The sequence below is a fragment of the Tympanuchus pallidicinctus genome, unplaced genomic scaffold, assembly GCF_026119805.1.
Source record: "Tympanuchus pallidicinctus isolate F22 unplaced genomic scaffold, pur_lepc_1.0 scaffold15, whole genome shotgun sequence".
Classification (NCBI taxonomy): Eukaryota; Metazoa; Chordata; class Aves; order Galliformes; family Phasianidae; genus Tympanuchus; species Tympanuchus pallidicinctus.
Genome location: NW_026294669.1, coordinates 5,989,896 through 6,005,834, shown reverse-complemented (window position 1 = coordinate 6,005,834; position 15,939 = coordinate 5,989,896). Strand labels below are relative to the sequence as shown.

The following is a 15,939-nucleotide window of genomic DNA, read 5'->3' as shown; positions in this document are numbered from 1 at the left end:
TTCTGATATTAAACAAATTACATAAAGAAAAAATAAAGTACAAAACACAAGTGGTAACTCACAGAAATCATTATATACATTGTTCTTGTTGGAAAACCTATCTGAATGTCAGTGAGCTGAATGTGAGACGCTGGATGGAGTGTCCTGGGGTGCAGGTGAGTGCCAAAGCGAGTGGTAAGGCCTGGCTGGCATTCCAACACAGGAGCCTTGGGTCAATGCTGCCACGTCTCTCAGTAGTCATAATTCGCTTCACACTCTACACAGTGTGAGAGTGAACCTTCGGTGAGAATGCAGAAATCAGATGTGTGAAAGGTGAATAAATATTGCAGTAATCTCATTGTGTGTACTTGGTAAGTTGGATACACGCATTAATTTTTCCTGAATAATCCTTTAATTTAGAGACTGCTTTACAAAACAATGTCGGTGGCAGTGAATAATGCCTATTTGAATTTCTAAGCAGGGCCAATAGGCTGAGATCGTTCAGTCTGTGCATTTAAAAAGTGATGGATTCAGTACCACCCTTCCTCCTCTTCCTGCAATCAATAAATATTCCCTTCCTAATCGCCGGCCTCAGCCGTTTGGCCACGTCCTGCACTGATTGGATTCCAGAAGCTAGCAGATGACTGCGATGACTTGGAAAGTCAGTGGGACAGCGTTCCCCGGGCACGGCTCGCAGCGTTGGCGATCGCCCCAGGTGCGGGCACGGCGTCTGACCACCGCGTGAGCGACTTCGGGGCTACGTAACCTGCCGTTAGAACGCGGCGCAGAGCGTTTGTTAAGGCGTGTGCAGAACTCGGTCTCCTTTTAGCCTACGAGTCTAAAACAACTTTCCACAGGACCTCCGAGACGGCCGGGGCCTCCCGCCCGGACAACCGCCTTCGGCACGGAGCCGGGCAGCGCCGCCCGCCCCGGAGCCGCACGGCAGAGGGCGTCAGAAGGCGGCGGTAGCTCCGGCGGAGCCGAGCCCGGTCGGCGTGTCAGGGCCGGGATGGGCGGGCGGCAGCCGAGCCTCCATCTTCGCTCCGCCCGCCCGAGGCAGCGCGCCCCTCCGCGCCGAGCGCGCGCTCCGCCCGCGGCAGCGCCCGGCGCCGCCCCGACCGCCCGGGCTCGCCCGCGGCGCCGGCTCCGCAGAGCTGCCCGCTGCAGCGCTCCCAGCCCGCGCCGGGCTGCCAGCAGGTGCGGCGAGAGGCGCGCGGGGGGTCGCGGCCGGGCGGGGCCGTGGGAGCGGCGCGCGGCAGAAGTTGCTGCGGCTGCGGGACGGCGCCGGCCGAGCACCTCCGCGCCGGCCGCTCGGTGCGCGGGGCGGGGCGGGGATCAGCCGGGCGCTGGAAGGCGGCGGCGGCCGCTGCTGCAGCAGCAAACTCCGGCTGTGAAAAGTAGCGGGGCTGCGGCGTCGGGTGCCCACGGTGCCGTGCTGCCTTGGCGCGGGATGGCCCGCCCCGGCGCGGAGGTGGTTGTGTCCGCCCGCTGATCCTCCGGTAGTGCTGTGTGCCAGGTAACGTGCTTCGCCGCTAGCGCGCACTCCGAGTTTGCCGCGCGCGTGTGTATGTATGTATGTATGTATGTGTGTGTGTCCGTCCGTCCGTCCGGCGTCTCGCGGCGCACCCAAGGTCAGGAGCGAGCCGGGCGGCACGCGCTGCCTGCTGACCTCTGCGACCTGCGCTTCGCTGTGGAGCAAACGAGCTGTTGCGTGAGGGAGCGAGCCGGCTGCGGGCACCTGTGGGCAGGTGTGAGGGACGGAGCTGCCGCCGCTTTGGAACCCGGAAACTTTTTCCCCCATCGCAGCGTGTTTAGAAGCGTTTTCTGAGGAATCGGAAATAAACGCTGCTCGTGAGTAAGCCGCCTCACCGCGATCGCGTTTCACAGATCCGCTTTCGTTGCGATAATGGAAGAGCAGCAAAGCTGTTGAGCTCCATCTGTATGCATTAGGAGAGGCGGCTGATGTGTACCCTGGGGCCGTATTATTTGCTATTTCATTACTTCTGGATCAGTAATGACATTCGGGAGGACTGCACGCGTAGCGACTGCTTTCTAGGGACGTCCCTTCACTAGAAAGCTCTCCGCTAAAGATCGCGGTGCTGCTGCTCGGCTGCTGACGCGCTGCCCTGCTAGGAGGCACTCGTGCTGCTCGTGCCCGCTGCTGGCAGCGCACAAGTTGTGGGGTTTGCTGGCAGCGGCGTGGCTTTGGGGGGAATCCCGGAGCTCTCCTCGTGCTTCGGTATCCGCGCTTTTTTCTTTTTCTTTTTCGTTTTTCCTTACCGGTTTTCATCCAGCAGAGCGGCACAGCTTTCCTGTCTGCTTCCAACGCTCGCTCCTTGTGTTTGCACCGAGCTGTCACCGCGGCTGGCAGCAGGAGAGCCTGCGAGGAGGCAGAGCTGGAGCGGGCGGAACGTGCCCCGAGCTGCAGGTACCGCGCCGGGCTGCAGGGAGACACGAGGGAGCCCTGGGTGCCGCACTAAGGCTGCTTTGGGTTGCCAGCAGCTGTCGGCTGGTAGGAAGGGAACGATGGAAGATGAGCTGTGATGGGAACTTTCCCACCCAGGTGTCCAAGGCAACTGAGCTTGTTGGGCTGCGCAGGCTGGAAAAGAGTGGGATAAGTAAATAATACAAATTATAAATACCCAGAGTTGGCAGTGCTGCGGTGGTAACACAAACGTGTGTCTGTTCTGCCTTCCTGCCCTGCGGTGCTTCTCGCACCCACCCACCCACCCACCTCAGCTGGAAGGGATTACGAAAGCTGAGCAATAGTGGTGCTGTTGCTGATTAACAAGGTGGTGGGAATGCCTACAGGCTGTTGCTCAGCATGGTGAGCTCTCTGGTGCAGGTATACTCTGTGCTTTATCGGTGTGTGTTGTACTGGGGGTCAGTGCTGTGGATGGGCAGGGTGAGGGGAAACCGCTTGAGCCTTGAGACTGAAGAAGGAACTTGAGGTGCTCTGTAGCTAATGGACGATGTCCTGCCAGCTTGTGTTCAACAAGTGTGTGGCTGAGCTGTCAGTTGTTAGGAACTTTCTTGAGTCTTGGGCTTGTGTCAGTGTGGGTGACAAAAACGTGGTTTTCCCAAAACGTGGCATTGCTGTTAGTGAACGCAGTAGGAAGGAGATGAAGATTTCTGTTCTAGCCATGGCTTGCAGGCTCCTGTGCTATCAATGCAGCTGGGAACAAATTGGAATGGGTGCTGATGTGGTTTGCTGCCAGCTCTGGGTGCTTAGCAGCTGCAGGTGGGCTGTCCTGCCTCGCAGCAGTTGGGTCTCATAATATGACAGAATCTGGCTAAAAACCTCGGTGCTGTCATTTAAGTGCCACATCCCAGGTAATTCCACACCTGAGTTTACCCCTGAGGAGGCATTTAGGATGTTAGTGGTGTTACCTGTGTGGCCGTTTACCTCAAGAGCACAGGAGGGTCAGCTGTGAGGAGGAGTTGGGATTGCCAAGGCTCTGGCGGCTGTGTCCCATTGTGTCCAGACCTCCTCCTAGACTGGTGTAAAGTGGGTAGGAGAAACAGACAAAGCACCTCAGATAAAATGAAGTGCTGTTAATCTGAGAAATCCCAGGAAGTTGTGCCAGGAGTTAACCAGGAGCTCTGAGTGTTGCTGTGCTCTCTGCGAGCCGCAGAAGTCTGGGCTCTGTGTCACTGACAGTGTTCTGCTGAGCTCCTGGCTCTGAGCAGATGGCTTGCTGTGTGCTGTCCTGTGCTGGAACATGAAATGCTAAAAGCTTCTTCTGCTAGCCCAGGGCGCGCTGCTTACCGTACGTGTGCTGGTAATGTTCTTTTTGAGTGCCTTTCCTTGAGTCATCTTTAGACATTCCTTTGTATTTCTGCTGTGCTTAGTTTTAAACTTTTGAGTATTAAGGATTTGCTGCATCACTTTTGTTTGCAATGCTTTTAGTTATAGTTCCTTTTTATGATTTTTATTTGCTAAGCTTTTATTATTTAGATTGAAACAAAATCTTTTTTTTTTTTTTTTTTTTTTTTTTTTGAAAGCTTTTCATTGCTTCTCTCTGTTCTCACACAACTTGTTGCATGCATGATGTGCTGTGGCTGCTTAGGCTGTCTGCATGCTGGGCAGTTTGGGACAGCAGTGGAGGAGGAGGCAGTGAGTATTTTTGAAGTGCTGGAGGCAGGCTGAAGTAATGAAGTAATGTGGCAGCCTTCTGTTCCCATCCTTGCTCTGGGTAATGGACAGAAGGCTACTTGTACCTCCTGGTCTGGCATGGGCTTATGAAAGGAATATGGCCCCGAGCGATCTCCTCAGTTGTTGGGTGGAGCTGAGGCAGGTTTTGATCCATCTCCCACAGTGGCTGACAACTCATGTTGGCGTTTTAGCATGCTGCAAAAGCAGCCTAGCTTTCTGTCTGTTGTGTGAAAAGGAGGTTGGGTAGAGAACTCACCATTGCAGGGTTTGTAGGAGTTTATGTTTATACATGCATGACATGACAGTGGTATTTGGTCACCAGATAGAGATTTTTGTCTTTGCTCAGCGTCAGAATCACTGGATTTTCACTGGGATGTGCAAAATTGTCTTTGGATTGCTGTTACCAGTCATCAGAAAGCAGCAGTGCAGTGGGAGCAGAGTTACCACAGCGTGGGGCAGTGGTTCCTCAGGCACTGTTCCAGTGGGCACTGACCTCTGTGTTGCGAGGTGCCTGGGAAGCACATATGTAGGGATCTGTGCTTCTGTTTGGGTACTTGTAGTGAGCACAACATACAGCTTTACATGGTGGCGCTGGTGAGAGCCATCTCCAGCAATGATGTGTGGTTCACATTGCACCAGTATACCATTAGTGGTAGCAGTTGCATCACTAATGTGTGATACTCATTTGAGAAAGAGAAGACTTGGGTGGTGAGGGCAGCTTAGTAGGTGAGGCCAATTTATTTTACAAATCACCCCAACAGAAACACACAATAGAATCTTTTTTTGTTGTTTGTTTTGCTAATTAAAATTTTAGCTGTGCCCCACCCTGTTTTAAAAGCTGGGAGAGTAACCTGCCTTGTTTAAGAGTATGCACAGAGTTAAGTAATTGTTAATAAAAGAGAGAGTATGCCCGCATGAAGAAGGCAATGGATGGGAGAGCTGTGTGCAGGTACAGCACTATGAAGGTGAGTGCCATGCAGCCATCAGTGAATGGGGCTGAAGCTCTGGTCTGCGTATGTGGGGGCTGCTCAGTGCTGTTCTGCATCTGTGTGCATTGAGGCAGCTCCTCCAACAGGCTGCTGAGGCTCAGCGTGGATGATTTCTGTTCTCCTGGAGAGTAATTTGTCAGGAAATGAGCAGCAATACGCTCTGTGTGTCCGACAGTAGCATGGACAGGTCCAGAGAAAGGCTCTATTTTGGGGGTGAAGTAATTTTGAACTTTCCATCAATTAAAAAAAAAAAAAAAAAAAAAAAAGATTTTTTTTTCCCTCCCCATTTAAAGTACTTTAGTGGCAGTGTTAAACTGAGAGGGACCGAGCTTCTGTAAGGACAAAACTTTGTTTGTGAGAATTGTGTTTCCAGTGAGAAATTCCCACTTTTGGAAGATTAAAATGATCTGGCAACTTCTAAATGTTGTCAAAGAGTTGCAAGATTTCATTGCAATGGCTTTAAGTAAAACTTTCATTCAAAATGTAAATAAAAAAAAATAATCAGAAGGTTAAATTTGCCCAGAAGAAACAGTCTTTCTTCTGGAATAAAATCTGACAGTGTCTGAGGGAAAGTGTTTGGATTGCTTTTCGGTAAAAGCTGGAAAGAAAATAAGCATTCGGTTCTTGTTCAATTCTTTTTGCTCAGTTTTGTGTGTGTGTTTTCTTTTTTTTTTTTTCTTCCCTATTTTTGCAGTTGGTCAATTGAACAGAGAAGCCCATTAATCTTACGGACCAGCTCTGAGAGCCTTGAGGATTGCTGTCTTCCTGTTATTTCGGCTTTTGGGCCGAGCTGCACGTGGCTCTTCTTTTCAACTATCAGCCCTAGATGAAGTATCAGAGACCTACACTTGAGAGAGTAACTCTCCAACAAGGGTTTCTGAGGCTTTTGTTGACAGTTCACGTCATGCTGTGTTCTCTCCTGTGTCTGTGGGGCTCGGGGCTGGAGTGAGGTGGAGTCTCAGGTGTTTGGTGTGCTGTAGTCCTTGAGGGAATTGCATGCAGAGATGGTGCACCGCGCTGAGGCTGACCTGGTGGGAGAATGGGCAAACGTGGGGAAGCTTTATGAGCTGGTGGGGGGGTGGAGAGATAGATATGTGGCTCGTAGGAGGGAAAACAGTAGGATGTGTTTTAAAATAATAGGAAGTTGCTCAGTAGTTTGCAAAGATGATGGAAATCTGGCGTGGGGACGAGGAGAAGGGGTTGGTGTGTGAATGACGGCCGTGAGATGGTGGCAATTTGGAGCTGATTGACGATGACGGGAAGGAGCTCTGGTGAGTGAAAGCAAGAAAGAGAAGGGGCAAACAAGAAGGCTGGTGTCGAGAAGTGGGCTTGGACTGTGGATGTGAGCAGAAAGCTGATGGATTGAAACCTCTGAGTGACAAGGAGCGAAGAGAAGACGTGAAAAAGAGACATGATGCGGCTTCGATTTTAGTGAGCCTCAACAAAGAGGATGTTTTATGTCACTCTGATCGTGATGGAAATAGGAGCTGGGAAGGAGAGGAGAAACCTTAATGAACAAACGGGATGGAGGTAGAGATGGCGTGTCAAGTGACTTGTTCCCTGTAAAATAAAATAATGACAAAAAAAGGATGCTCCCACCCTTCCAGAATCCAAGCCCTCCACCCCATTTTATATGTTTAGGCACATCAGTGATAATATGTCACATCAAATGCGTTTGATATATCTGCTTATATCATGTCTAATCTTGGCAGGAACTATCACAGTAATTACATTTCCTGTCAGGCTGATCGCCTCTCCCTGTGTCTGAGCCCAGCACTCTGTATATGTGGGTGCAGCTTTTCTACTGGATGTTTGGGTGACTCTCAGCTCTGCAGTGCCCTCTCTCTGGCTCCAGAGGAGTTTTATAGCCAATCAGTCTTCCAAATTAGAGATAATGACGTCCGTATCAGGGCTGTTTAACACAGAAGGATATTGATGATTAACTTATGATTAATGTTTTTGAGACTGGAAGTGAGAAAATATATTTTGTGTTATTTATTTATGTGTGTGCATGGAGATTGCCTTGTAAAAACAGGCATTAATTACACTTCCAAAAGAAGGTGCCAGGTGCCTTTGTGGGACGCGTCTGAAGATGGCATACTGAGTTTTTTCTCCATGTTTGGTGATTTTATAACAAATATTAGGCAAAAACAAAAAAATAATAACTAAATTTCTGAGGAAAAGAAGGAGGGAAGGTGGAAATGGATTGAGGAGTGATGGCAGTGGAAGTGAATAATATTGCCCACAGCTCTACAGCTTCACTGAACATAACCCAGCAATGCCATCCTCCTGCAGGGGGTGCAGCATGGGATGCACAACTTTATGGCACTGTGAAAGCTTCTTCCAAGTTACTTGCTAAAAATACCTCTGGAACAGAGAACATCAGAACTGCAGCAGTGGTGGAAATGGGGGGAGCAGCTGGTCCTGGGGAGAAGAGCAGGTTTGGAGGAGAAAGCTCTGGGAATTGCTGCTATGAAAGGCTGGTTTGTGGGTACGATTAATGTCCCTCTGTCTTTAGGAAGATTCAAATAGTTCCCAGTTTTTGCTAAACTTAAAAGGAAAAATGTGAATAACCCTTCTGGGACCGAGAGCTAAAGGTCAGAGATTGTGAACAGCAGCATTAATTGCTGCACTAAAAGGAGAACCCATCGGCATCTTTAACGGGTTGCCTATGGATGAGAGCAGTATTCATGCTGGTGAGTGATGACACAGCAAGATTCCAAGAGGGGGAACAGATTTTTCCCTTGTTATTCCATGATAAAACCATCATGCTGATAACATGTTAGCTGACTGCAGGTTGGAACGAGACGGTTGTGGAGGTCCCTTCCAACCTATGAAGCATTTGGGTGTTATTTCGGTCGTGTGTTGTGTTTAATACTCAGTATTCCAAGAAATGCTAAGCGTAGGATGTAGGCACTGTGGGGCCTTGTGCCATGCAGTGCTGACAGCACGCTTTGGTTTATTTAAATTAGATGTTAAAATTTTGGTAAAAAGTTCTGTCTGTGTTGTTGGTACCCTTCCAGTAAGTGATGCCACAGTGGGTCTCCCATCCTCAGGTCAGCATCTTTGTTTTTGCAAGTTAGTTTCTGTTCTCCCTGTTTGGTGTTTGGATGCTACTGACTTGTTAAAAAGGCCCACTGGTTTAGGATACAGGAGTTATCCTGCATGTGCTAGCACTGCTTTGCTGAGTGCTCATCACTGGCTCAGCTGCACTGCGAGAATGTGAATAATGGGGAAGCTGTGACGTATGGTAGGACTTGCTGTTGCAGCAGATTGCTGTGTGTATGATTTTGTGTAATGATAATGAAGCTATTTCTGCTTTTCTTCTCTCACTGACATATTCAGTGAATTAATGCATGTTTACTTATGCAAGCAAGGGTCTTGGAAATCAGAAATTTTCCTGTGTTGCAGAAGGAATTCATTTATTTCTTATTTCTACAGCTCTTTTTGCAAAAGAACCCTTTGCAAAACCACTTGTTGCCAAAACTGCGTTGGGCTGTGCTCAGCCCTGTGCTGCTGTCAGCACTCCCTGCTGCTGTGTACCTTGAAAGAAGCCGCTGTCTCTGGGGAAGGAGGGAAGTTGGGAAGGAATACAGTGGTTTGCAAACAAGATTCTTTTTTTTTTTTTTATATTTAAATTGGTTTAACTTTGTAGCAACAGGTGGCAGACTTTCTTATTTTACAACTCTTTATTTTGGATATGCTGTGGAAAATTATTTAGATTTGGCTGTTCCAGTCATTTGGGAAGAAAGTGATTGCATGCCGACTGCATTTTAGACTTAGCTAATAGCAGCTTGCCTTCACCAGTGCAGTTTCTAGCAAATCCTGTTGGACTGTGCAATGATGTGCTTGGATTAAGTTTCCTCCCTATTGCGTATTCTACAGCAAAATGCATTTTCTGTTAGGTTGGTGGATGGTTGTATGGGATGGATTTTGTGTGCTTTTGAACTAGCAGAAGCCTCCTAGGCAGTTCCATCAAATCTCTGCAAGCAGAGTCTGGCTCCTGTCCCCTCCCTGCCAGATGCTGCTCCCTGGGGCTGTGGGCCAGTGTGAGCAAAGTTTGATAGTAGGACATGGTTTGGTGCTGATTCTCTTGATGGATCACAGAACCATAGAATGGCTCGGGTTGAAAAGGGCCATAGCCATCTCCAGTTCCAACCCCCTGCTACGTGCAGGGTTGCCAGCTACCAGAGCAGGCTGCCCAGAGCCACATCCAGCCTGGCCTTGAATGCCTGCAGGGATGGGGCATCCACAGCCTCCTTGGGCAACCTGTTACACCCTCCGTATGAATGGTGCAGGGTAAGCAGAACAGGATTCTGAATGCTAAAGAAGATTAAAAATTTGTTTCCAAAGAGAAATACTTTGACTCTAGCAATAGCCTTAGAGTATGTCAGTGATCTTGATTCTTGCACCTCTCTGTTTACCTGTCAGAATAGGATTCTGTACGGATGGCCTTCCTCGCTGCAGCCAATGTGAATGAAGAGGGGCAGTGCTTTGTTTGACCTCACCTGTAGGTACTTCAGGTATTTCCCCACAGCGGCTCGTGGTTGTTTGGCAGCATTGACCCATGTGCTCAGGCCCTGAAGGCAGTGCCCCAGGGCTGCCCTTCTCACTGTAGCCTGAGGTTTTGTGCTGCTGAGTTCTGTAACCACAAGCTGCCGAAAATATTTGCCTTTTCAGTGGATTCAGATCTCTCAGAATAAATAGCTGCAGGTTGAAGTACTGGCAGCCCAGCTCTGTGGATTACTCTCGCGTTTGTTTGGTATCTGGGGATGCTGCTGGCAGAGCTGAAAGCTCTGAGCTGATCAGTATCAAGCTTTTAAAAGGAATAGCAGAAGTGTGAGTGTCAAATTCTGCAGAAGATCTGAATATCTCCTTTTTTTGATGTGAACTTTCCTGAAATGTTTAAAGTAATATTATAACTAATGTCTGACCTTTTAATTAAAACTTTGCTGGTTTTGTCAAGGTATTTTCCACCGTAATGCTCTTACTGGCAGAGCTTTTTGTATTCTCCTCAACGGGTAAATGATTAATGGTCTCAGCACTGCCTTCTGGATCACCTTGTAAGAGGTCTCCTTCATCAATCTGGCAAGAGGATTGTATGGCAGTTTGCACCCTAATTACAGTCCCCAGCTGGGGATGTGCTGCTTAACAGATGACTTGGAGTGGAAGTGTGGTCGGCTCACGTATAGATGGCTGTGGAGTTGTGTGATGCTCAGCTGCAACAATTTGATTTCCTTTCTGGAAAAAAAAAAATTCACTTCAATATAAACACTGTGGCAGACAAAAGTGTTTAGTTGGAATTAACTCTGTAACTTAAAGGTTTAATAATAACAGCAGTTCTGCCTCCCCCTGTTTTCATCTCTTCCTTCCCTTTCTCTTGCAGTTTTACAGACGAGGGCAGTACTGCAAGCCAGAAATTGTATTAGCAGCAGAAACATTAAGGTATTCTACAGGGCAAAACAAAAGTGATTCAAAAGGTGCTGTTATAGATAATAAGTTTTAGCATTGAACGCTTTACCCAGAAGACAGCAGATTACTTCTAGTGGCCTGTCGTTATTGCTGGCCTTTTTTTTTTGCTCCTGGCTCATCTGTGGTGTGATGCTGGCCATCAATTAAGATGTATTTCTGTTGGAGCTACAAGACAACTGCCCCGCTTCCACCAGGCATGTTGCTGACTGTGTACGTGTGTGCTGTTGCTCAGGCTGATGCATCTGAGTGTGCTGCTCAGGTACAGCTTAGTTAAGGACTGGAGGACAACTGGCACAGCACCCAGGAGGGCTTAGAGCAAGGTGCCCATTCTAGTAGGTGACTGTGAGAAGATGAGGTGCTTGGGAACGATGTCATTTCTGAATTGTTTTGCTTACATATCAGTGTTATGGCAGATAATATTGCCCAACCAGACAAAGTGGTGAATATATTGGTAATCTGCAAAACAAAACCTTTTTTTTTTTTTTTTTTTTTAATTTTAGTAAGAAGTCTGAGATTTATCTAAGTACTGCTAACTTCCTACTGGGTGACGTACTTGGAGGATGAAGGCAATGGAAAGGGGCACCGAGACTGAAGCTGGGCATAGGAAATGAGTGTAATTTGCACCTATATCCCAAAAAACTGGACTTGAAGACTAACATTTGTGTTTAGGGCAGTAGCAATAGTTGTGTGGTGAAAGTGTGGGTGCGAGTTTGACTAACTTGAAGAGGGGAGGAGAAAAAGTCTTGTGACTCACTGAAGGAGTTGCACGTATCTGAGCTGCGTTCAAGTGCTGCAGGATGTTACCCAATATTGGGAGTCTGTTCTCTGCTTGCAAGCTCATGTCTAAGAGGATGGACGAGGGCAGATAGGCGTGTGTGTGGGAGGAACTTGTCAATGCCTTGTGCTTGATTTACAAGAAATCCATGTACAGTTGTCATCCCTGGAGATGGTCGGATAATACTTTGTTATGGTTAGAGGAAACTCTGCTGGGTTTCCTTCTCCATGGCAAATGGAAGGATTGATCCCAGAGTTGTTATATAAAGCATCTATTATCCAGAAATTGTATGTGCTGTGAAGTAGAATCTGAGAGGTCATTTGGAAAGCTCTGCTTTCTTCATTCCAAGTTTTTGATCAAAACTCATGGTTTCCTTATGTTTTGGTTTCTGTATGCTCCTTCAGCTCCCATATGGGGAAAGCAGTCCTTCCATTCCTTGTCCTTTTGGGTGAAAATTGAAAGCAGTCTGTATCTTCTATTTTTCCTTCTTGTTACAAAACTCAACGCAGTGCTGCCTCCGTATCTGTCTTTCAGATGGGATGGCACCACGATTCGATGTTTGCACGAGCGTTCATCATCCTTCGGTTTGCAGAAGCAATTGGAAGCAAATGATCCAGGTGAATGCAATTTCTCATATTTTGTGTCCTTTCCAGTTGTGCAGCTGGAGCTCCTTCCCCGAGCTGCACTGACACGCGGTGAGGCAGCACACCTCACACAGCAGCCCCGTTAACTGGTGGTTGTGCTGCCTTTTGCCCAGCGTATTTTGAGCACGGTTGCTCCTTCAGGTTTTGTTCCAGGACAAATGCACCGTAGGTACTTGAGAGAGGAAAGCATTTTCTCCTAAATTACTTTAGCAAATGGAAGCCCTGTTTTTTTTTTTTTTTTTTTTTTTTTTTTTTTTTTTTTTTTTTTAACTCAGGCTGAAGACTTTGTCTTGGCTGCAAGCCTGGGAGATTTAAACATTTGCTGTTCCTTTTATTGTTCAGACCTGCGCTGCATATTTTAAGGGAGCAAGCAGTCTGTCAAGTTATTAGAAATCATTACTTTGCTATGGAGTTATTGAATGGATGTGCAAACAGGTGTTTGTCAGGTTTTGCCTTCTGGACTGAATATTTTTGATGTTTCAGGAACTTTTATGTGCAGTCAACCATGGCACTTTGTACAGGAGAACGCTTGATTCAGATTATCCGAGCAATCAGGGAGCAGAGATGTGGCTCTGTGATTCATAATTGAAATTTAGCCTTTAGATTAACTTCATTAGTATGCTGTTGAACAAGGACTGGGTGTTAATAAATGAAAAATCCTTCTGGGTTTCAGCACTGAGTGCCACAGCAGGTCTTTGCAGTCCATGATGAATATTTTATTTTTGCTGTGACAGCATTATTTTAGATTTGAGCATGTTCGTTTAGGTTTTATTCATCAGTATTGCACAAATGTTTCTGTGAGCGATGGAGGAAGGTTTTTATCTCACATAAGGTGAAAACCAAATTTCTGGGAGAGCCACGTTTGTGAGCCATTCTCAGATCCAGAAAAGGAATTCTGGAGAACAGACTGAAGTTTCCTTTTCAAATGACACTTTAGAGTAGCGGTGAAACCAAACATTTCTTCAAGTCCTTTCTGGGGAAGTAGGAAGTTAACAATCATCTCCACTTTTGGATCTGGATTTGCAGTTCAGCAAAGCATCAGTGGCACTTGACTGCATTTGAACGTGCAGGGACTTGAGGTAACTGCTTCAAGCTCACTCCACTCCTGGCACCTAATGCTGTCTATCACGTATCTGTGTGCTGCTGCAGATGAGAATTCAGATTTCTGTAGTGGAAGTTTCTGGGTGCAAAGTAAAGGTGAATGTGGTTGAACTTCCAGCACCTGTGCCATACCTGTTAGGAAGCTGTTACTGTTTCTACTTCTTAAGCTGTTTTCATATTTTTATGTCATGTTTTGCATTCTCTGTGTGGCTTTATGGAAGATTTGGATGGGTTCTCATTTGTCATTCAGCAATACTGAGAAAGCATATTCAAGGAAAAAAATACTGACTTACTCGAATGGAAAAGAAGATAATAGGGATTTTTGGTTCCTTTCCATCCTCGGAGCTGCTCTTGATCTCCCTAAAGCTGGTATCAGAATGTGTTTTGAGTTATCTGTACATATGCTTTTCAGTGGAGAGTCGTGCACTTGATGTAAATCTGTGTATTTTGAGGTGGCACAGCATCTGCTTCTGCAGGAAAGGATTAAAATTCAGCTTTTTTCTCATTGCAGCCTTGAGAGAGAGGCTGAACAACAGAGCAGGTTGGTGTCGAGTTCTTAAAGGTTGGCAGCAGGTTTGAACTCGCAGAAGTCTTGTGCTGCATTAGAGGAGTTCAGCTCCGGGGAGCTTCGTGGCTTATGGCAACTGAGCAGCTTTGTTCTGTGACTGACAACGCTGCTGATGTCTGAGAGTTTGCGATGGAAATATGAAAAGCAGAAAGGGTTTGTTACAACACAAGTGTTCGGTTCAAGTCCTGGAGTAATTGTGAAAAGTGTAGGCTGTGATCTCTTGGCATATTTGAATGGAAATACATATTTTTCTATTAGGCTTTTCCATGAAGGTTTGCAGTATGGCAGGAGGAGACTTAAAAATACTGGAAGTTATGCCTGAGAAAAATCAGTTTGTAGGAGGCAGTTCAAGATGAATGCAGTTCCAGAATTTCCATTATTTCTTTCTGTGGAAGACTGGTCCTAATTAGATGTAATGCACATCCCTACCACTCAGAAGGAGCTGCTGTCAGGAAAACTGGAATTAAGCTTCAGGGATTGGCTCTGGGGTGTAGGGGGAAATTGACAAGGAAGTCATTGCTAGATCCAGCTTCTCACAGCCACTTCATGGAGGAAGTGAGGTATTTGGCTTCCAGATCCAGAAAACAGTGTCTAGAAGGATTGCTGACAAAAATCATTTTTAATCTTTCTTTTTTTTTCTTCTTCAAAATTTGCAATATTTGCTATGTTTTTGAGCCAGCACCCAGAGCATAAAGTTCTGCATTTAGTTTTAGAAAGGATAGCCTACTCTGTACAAGTTTGGAATTTTCTGAGACAACTGTATATAGCGAGGAGAGAGAAATGAAAGGAAATTAGACAGCTATAGAGTTCAGGCAGCCTGTGGCTGCAGTCTGCACAAAATTTGAACAAGCTGCCTGCTTGCAGACCAACAAGTAACCTTGGGTTCCCTGGAACTTAAAGTCACATTCAGTAGATGCTACTGGAGCACTTTGTGAAGGCACTTGAGTAAAGGAAGATGAGAGCTTTGCCTCATCTAGCACAGTTTCCAGTAGGAAGATAATATGAGAGAAGTGCAAAAATATCCTGAAGAGTTTGGGGAAAAAGAAAATCCTGTTTGATTTTCAAGAAATCACTGTTGATGCTGTTTTCCAGCAAGACGCAGGATGCATGTACTAAATGCTCTGGGGATGCTCGGGAATCAAATGTGTTATCCAACATTTTGTTTTGTATAATAGAGAACCAGAATTTTTCAGCTCATCCTGATCCGTAGACTGTAGCAACCCCAAACCTTGGCAGCTGCAGCTGGGGAACATATCCAGCCTTTGCACGCCCTGACAGACCTGCAGCCAAGCCAGGGCCCTGACTGCCAGGCTGCAGCTGCCCTTGCTCATTTCTTCATGTGTGTTTACAAAGATTCAGCCGGGAAGATTTATCTCCCTCTTTGTCTACCTGATGTTCTAGAGCAATTCTGAATGTAGTGGTGGTGAAGTGTTCCCTCTTCGTGCATTCCTGGTGCTTCCTGCAGCGTTAATTGGAAAGTTCTCATATGCTGGTGGTTATGGTTGGCCTCTCCTTTGAGGTCCATGTAGACAGATTAACCTTTTAATCAAAACCTAGCTTATTATCCAGGGCTTAGTGTGACCATCTACCTACCTACCTAAAACAAGCATTACTTTATTTCTTCGGAAATCCAAATGCATATCATTTCCTGCATTTAACTGACTGCTTAATTCCTGCGTGCTTCAGTGAAAGCCAAGCCCTTCTTCTATCTCTTTGATAGCTCACTGAGTAAACCAGTGCAGATACCTCCTCTGCTGAGTCCTGTTTCACACTCCATAGTAATGAGGCTACTAGAGAAAAGGTAGTTACATGTATGGAAAATGTACGTTGTGTGTTAATGGTTTTTGGCTGAGACTACAGCATCTGAACAGTTGTCTGACTTGGAGTGGTTGAGCTCAACCATAAATCTTCTAGGAATATTATAATGTATAGATATCAATATTCAAGCTGCAAGTGATAGTAGAGCTTAGTTTTTGTGAGATGAATGTGCAGGAAGTGAAACCATGAATGATAACCTCTTGATGCTTGAGCTAAAGACTCCTCTGTGCTTTCTGGGTTGTCTCACCCTCACTACCTCTTGTTATGATCACAACCAAAAGTGGAAATACCAAAGGGCAAAACACTGAAACCATCTGAAATCACTGAGAGGCTTCTCGTTGATTGAGGTGTGAACAAGAAAGCTAATGGGTTTGTGTTCAGCTTAAAGTGAATTTCCTGCTATAGAGGTGCTGTCTGGAAATAAACTATGTCAGATA

At 46.5% G+C, this 15,939-nt stretch overlaps 1 protein-coding gene across 3 annotated transcripts in view; it reads left to right on the top strand.

The window, feature by feature from the left end:
• The first annotated feature begins 579 nt into the window (after positions 1 to 579).
• Positions 580 to 15,939, top strand: part of THSD7B (thrombospondin type 1 domain containing 7B) — a 293,426-nt gene continuing 278,066 nt past the window's right edge. Inside the window, exon 1 of one of the 3 annotated variants that reach the window (XM_052674802.1) lies at positions 580 to 694. The gene's annotated coding sequence lies outside the window, so the exon portion shown is untranslated. Of the gene's footprint in view, positions 695 to 1,096; positions 1,177 to 1,737; positions 1,831 to 15,939 lie in introns of those variants that run through there. The other 2 variants (XM_052674807.1, XM_052674806.1) reach the window with 2 other exon arrangements.